Raw genomic sequence first — 6,000 nt, forward strand, 5'->3', positions numbered from 1 at the left:
GTGGATTCTAATATTTTTTTAGAGGTTCTCATTGATTGAAGTTATCTTGTATGCATCTCTTGTATAAAATCCTATGTGGAGGTGTTAAGGGTGAGATTAAACTATAGGGGTATGTTGTCTTAAAAGGAATTTAGGCTTGACTGAGTTTCGTATAATACTAGTGAAATCATCCCACTATAGCGTTTTAATAAATATGATTTTATCATTAAGGCTTCTTTTCATATTTTCTTTATAACTTTAAGCCCATCAAGGATTTGTTGCGTGTGCATTAGTAGATACTAATAATCATGATCCATTAGGAAATAAGGAGTAAGAGGCACATGCATAATATACCTAAATGAATTATATGTCACTCAAGCTTCTAATGAGTTGAGTTAAGTGTGTGGAAATTAATATCTTAAATCATGATCCACAAGGAAATCAGGAGTAAGAGGTGTATGCATAATATACTTAAATGAGTTGCATGCCACTCAAGCTTCTAGGGAGTTGAGCTAAGTGTGTGGAAAAGAGTATCTTTTTGGGGGTTTCCCATTAATGGACATTCTTTATCTTCAATGTATGCATTTCTTGTATAATATCATGTTAGCAACTCAGGCTCGAAAGGTGTTCAGTGTCGTGTATGGATTTTAACAATTTTTAAGAGGTTTGGCATTGATGGAAGTTATCTTGTATGCATCTCTTGTACAAAATATTATCAGGAGGAGTTAAGGGTGCCATTCAACTATGGGGGTTACACTTTCTTAACAAGCATCTAGGATCAACTGATTTTTGTACAATACAAATGAAATTATCTCACTATTGGGTAGATCATTATTCCTCTAACATTGGGGTTGGATCGAGCTTAGGCATAGCCAAGCCTTGACAGAGAGAGAAAAATTTCATTGATAACTACATTAATCACTTATTTCCAATGATTATTGTCAATTTGCATGGACATTTTTCTTTTTAAAAGTTGATTGAAATCTTATCATAAATCCTAGAAGTTGTTTAATTCCAATTGCCAACCTTCTCTCATCTAGTGATTGTCACTTTTCTATTTCTTAATGCATTCCATTGCAAGTATCAAGACAAGAGGGCACCATCTAAGGAATATGTAGAATTTTCAAGAGATATAACTTAAATAAAAATGTGTACGAATAGAAGATATGTTTGATCTTCTAACCTTTCCTAGATAAATGATTCCACCTAGTTTATTGAACAATGTGCTCAAGGATTTAGAGCCAATCTCCAAGCCACTATGCCACTGAGAAGGTTAATGAATGGTGATTATTTGGTTACCAAGATTGAATGCAAATAAAATGAAGCAATCAATTATTAGCGTTATTTTTCCATAAACATATTGAGTACTTCACCTCATCCCCATCGAGCTTGAATTTGATCTACAAAATATTTGAAAAATCATAGAGTTTGGAAAATCTAGTGACTACTTGATTCTAACCAAGCCTAGTACAACATAAAACACAACTTATATTGTCCATCATTCTAAGAAGACAATAAGGAATACATGATATACAAGTGTGAAGACCCTATAGATATTTATAAATTGATAACATCATTTGGCATCAGGTGTATTTGGCTTTTTCATATGAGAAAATCATAGACGCACATTCTCCCCTAGTTCCATGAGCCAATAAGCCTTCTCATTTGAAACATCATATGATGCCATGTCCAAACAAATAATTATGTAGCCCCACAACCAAATGCAAATTACTAAATGCCATAGTAGCAAGTTGTGTCTCTTTTTTTTGCAACTGCTCTCTTAGCCTTTGTGTTTTTTGCCTGTAGTTGCCTCTCATGATTGAATCCATTAGTTTTAGATCATTCAATTATTTTACCATATCATTGACTTTCTCCTCGATGAGGCCCACGTATTACACACTTTTGGATTTTGCAATTTGCATCCATCTATGTGTTCTGCCCCTTTCCTTCTCTAACTCAAAGAGGAGTGGGATGGTGAATTTTTGATGTTTCATTGTTTTTGATGCTACTAAATTGATAATCAATGTAGAGGAGATTACGTATTGTGCATGTATTCCACAATAGTGTATAATCGGGATAATCTCTGTGAATAAGTGTTTATTATTCAAAGTTTCTACAGTCTAGAACCTAGTGTGAAAAAGTGGCTCAGATCTCAAAACTGCTGTCATTGAACTTGGGAGTTTAGGTCATAACCACATGGAAGCAGGATCGTGCATGTGGTTGGAACCTCATAACTCTACTCTTGCCTTGTTGTGTGTGCCTTTGGGGTGTTATGTGAGAGAAAAAAGGTCCCAGCTCAAGGATCGATCACTTGGGGTGATTGTTCAACTCCCGAGTGATCTGTAGTCCATGTAAGATGTCAATAAGTTTTCAGTTGTAGCCACCACTTCCTTAATTGGAACTTAGAGTTAGGGTCATTTCATAGTGACACTCGTCTCATGTTTACTTGAGTAAGCTTCTGAATTTCGGTAAATGTGGGAGGAGGTAGTTAGAAGGTGGTATCATATCTTTTAGGTTCAAACACTTGGATTGAATGGGACATATATGATTGTTATGCATGCATGTTAGTTCTCGACATGTTTTCTATACATTCATTGTGATGGCCATTGTTGTAGTTTTGTGTCATCATGATGTTGATGTTGAGATAATTGATATGTTCATGTAATTATATATATACATTTATTGTGCTAATCTAGATTGATTGAGGTAGTGTCCCGTGAAGTTCAAATTGATTTTGATTATGTCTATATTTGGTTTATCTAACATGACATGTTTGTAGGAGTTAAAAGATCATATATGACGCGAAAAATGGTGGATTACAGTTCATGTGACTCTCCTTATAGTTCAATAGAGCAACAAGGAAATTAGTGCTCTCCTTATATTGCAGATAGAAGGTTGAAGGCCAAAATCAGAAGTTGCAAGGAAGATAATGACTGGATAATTCAGTCACAGGAAATACTTTCTAGAGCTCAAGAAAAGAAAGTCGAGGTTAATGCAATGATCCTTTAGAGCTTATCATATTTGCATAGATAGGGACAACCAAGAATCAATCATGGATAGGAGGAAAGGACTAATGGGGCATATGGTAATAGGTCTCGATTGGGGCATGAGTTGGACAAGGATGACACAGTCAAAGGTGGCAGATGGTTGGATAAACCTGATAGGAGAGGTAATTCTTATGAGTTCTATTCTAGTTATGGTTCAAGATATATCATGGTGATTACTGCCATCATCCTTATAGGAGGAGTGAGAAGCAATACTTTCGAGATGAGTTCAAGAAATCCAAGCCTCCTACATTTTATGGAGAGATGAAGAAAACAAAAGATACAAAAGAATGACTACTTAGGATGAAGAAGTTCTTCGAATTTTATGATTATATGGATAATATGAAAGCCATAATAGTTATTTTCATTCTCAAGTGAAAAATAGATATCTGGTGGGATGATATGAAGTGTGTCAGAGGAATCAAGACAAAGGATTTGAGTTGGCATGAGTTTAAAATACTCTTAAGAAAGAAGAACTTGTTCGAGAGATATTACGATGGAAAATATAAGGAGTTCTATGAGTTTAAGATGGGATCTATGAAAAATGAAGAGTATACATGTTGGGGCCTTCATTTTGAATTTTGAAATTTTTTGAGGATACAAAGAAAGGAAAACATGTGGCGGCAACAATGATCATGTTGCAGAGAAGATAGCTAGGAAGGGAAACAAGAACAGGAAATTGCGGGACGGTTGCGGAAAGGTGTCACCAGAAAGTATGGGCAGCCGAGTGGACAAGGTGGATGAGAGGTAGCTGAGGAAATATACAACCGAATAGAACTGGTAGTGAAAATGATCGAGAAACATACAAAAGGAGGAGACTGCAAGGAGATAAGGGTTCAATAGTTTTGGTTAAGGATGAGTAGCGAGGAGGGTGTGAGCTACCAGAGTATCCAACCTGAAGGCCAAAGCAGTAGCAGGAAAGTCAGAGTTGAGGTCTATTAGGATTCACGATGTTCTATAAGACCGATATTTTATATATTTATCTATGGCTGAGGCCGATTGTATAGTGTATTGAACCTTTTGTTGGATTAATATAAATGTGAAATTAGACTGGTTACTTGGTATCATTTGTGTATTTGGTTATGATTCATGGACCCACTAAAAGTTTTATATATTGCGAGTCTATTCTCATGTTAGATTGATCATCATGTTGATATGTTGTTAGATTGAATATATGCCTTGGGTCGTATATAGAGTAACGGTTAAGATATCCATGACATTGTACTAAAAACTTAGTTTTGGTAGTGGCATGCCTCGGGTGAGACTCCTTGTTCCTCGAGGTAAGGTGAAAATGTTGGCATTGTTCTAGACTAAAAAAACCATTGTCGGCCCCTTGCCTAAACCCAGGGTCTTTCCCTAATGTCATTTTTTGCCAACAATACGACCAAGATTCTAGAATTGTTTAGGTATTTTCCATATCTTAAGGATGAGAAGATTAAGGTTCAAAGGTTCATCAATGGATTGCCTTTAGCATTTAAATATTGGATTGCATATGATGAGCCCTAGTCATTGGGAATTTGAAACATTGTTATGAGCAGTCTAAGCGTAAGTCTGAGCCTGAGTGCAATTGGAAAGAGAATGACAAGACTAAAGGAAAGTGGGTTAAGAAGCGAGGAAGACCTTAGGATGCAGGTGACAAGGAGAACATAGCATAATACAAGAAGTGCAATGCAGCCGACAGAGGACATGGGCCTTAACCTGAGGATTAGAACAAAGGTGAAGGAAGGAAGCCTTTGCAGTGTTGGACTTGTGGTGGAGATCATGACAGGAGAGATTTTCCACATCATTAGGGTGGAAGACCTCAGGTTTGTATTGCTCAGGAGGCACAAATAGTTGGAGATGTTATGCATAGTATTTTTGGATTTATGCAACGGTGGATAATAGGTAGATTGTTTATTAGACATCCATTATTGAGTTTGAAGGTAAATTTTGTGATCAAGCTATTTCTATTTTGATTGAACCTGTATCTAACTATAGTTATATTAGTCTTGACCTGGTGGATAAGTGTTACTTGAATAAAGAAGCACATGCAAAATATTAGTTAGTGCAATTAGCTACCGGGACCAAGTGAAGAGTTCATCATTGAGTGAGATCTTGTGCATTTGAACTAAATGGTATGCCTACATTAGTACCACTAAATGTGCTTCCTTTGGGTTCATAAAATATGATTTTCGACATGGATTGGTTGTACATTCATAGGACTAAGGTAGTATGTTACGATAAGGCTATTGAGTGCCTAGATGATGACGAGTAATGAAGAGTTTTACAGGGAAAGAAGAAGTCTACATTAGTGAGAACGACTACAGCTATGTAGGAAAATCGAAGTTGCAGAAAGGGGTGTGTATTGTTTGCAGTTCATATTTCCAGTGACAAAGGGAAAGATGTTGAGGATGATGAAGTCCTGAAAAAGTATCCAATTTTGCACCATTTTTAGGATGTGTTTCTTACAGAGATTTCAGAGCTTCCTCCTCATAGGGAAGTGGATTTCTCTATGAAGTTGGTACTAGGAGAAACACCAACATCAAAGGTACCATACAGGATGAGAACTCCAGAGTTGGTGGAATTGAAGTTTCAAATTAAGGACATGCTTGATAAGGGATACATTAGGTCAAGTGTTTCACCTTGGGTGCACTAGTGTTGTTTGTGAAGAAGGATAGTACTCTCAGATTGTGCATTGAATACAGACAACTAAATAAAGTGACTATAAAGAGTAAGTATCCTTTGATGAGGATTGATGACTTGTTTAATCAGTTGAAGGGAGTAACAATGTTCTTAAAGATTGATTTGAGATTAGCATATCAACAGGTGCACAACAAAGAAGAATATATTCACAAGACCACATTCCGTACCAGGTATGGGCATTATGAGTTTGTGGTGGTTTTGTTTAGTCTTACTAATGCTCCAACTACTTTCACGTGTTTCATGAACAATGTGTTGCTCCCTTATCTAGAAAAGTTTGTGATAATGTATATTGATG

Source organism: Pinus tabuliformis, chromosome Q, assembly GCF_031772625.1.
Source record: "Pinus tabuliformis cultivar Carrire ecotype Pingquan chromosome Q, CPIR1, whole genome shotgun sequence".
Classification (NCBI taxonomy): domain Eukaryota; kingdom Viridiplantae; phylum Streptophyta; class Pinopsida; order Pinales; family Pinaceae; genus Pinus; species Pinus tabuliformis.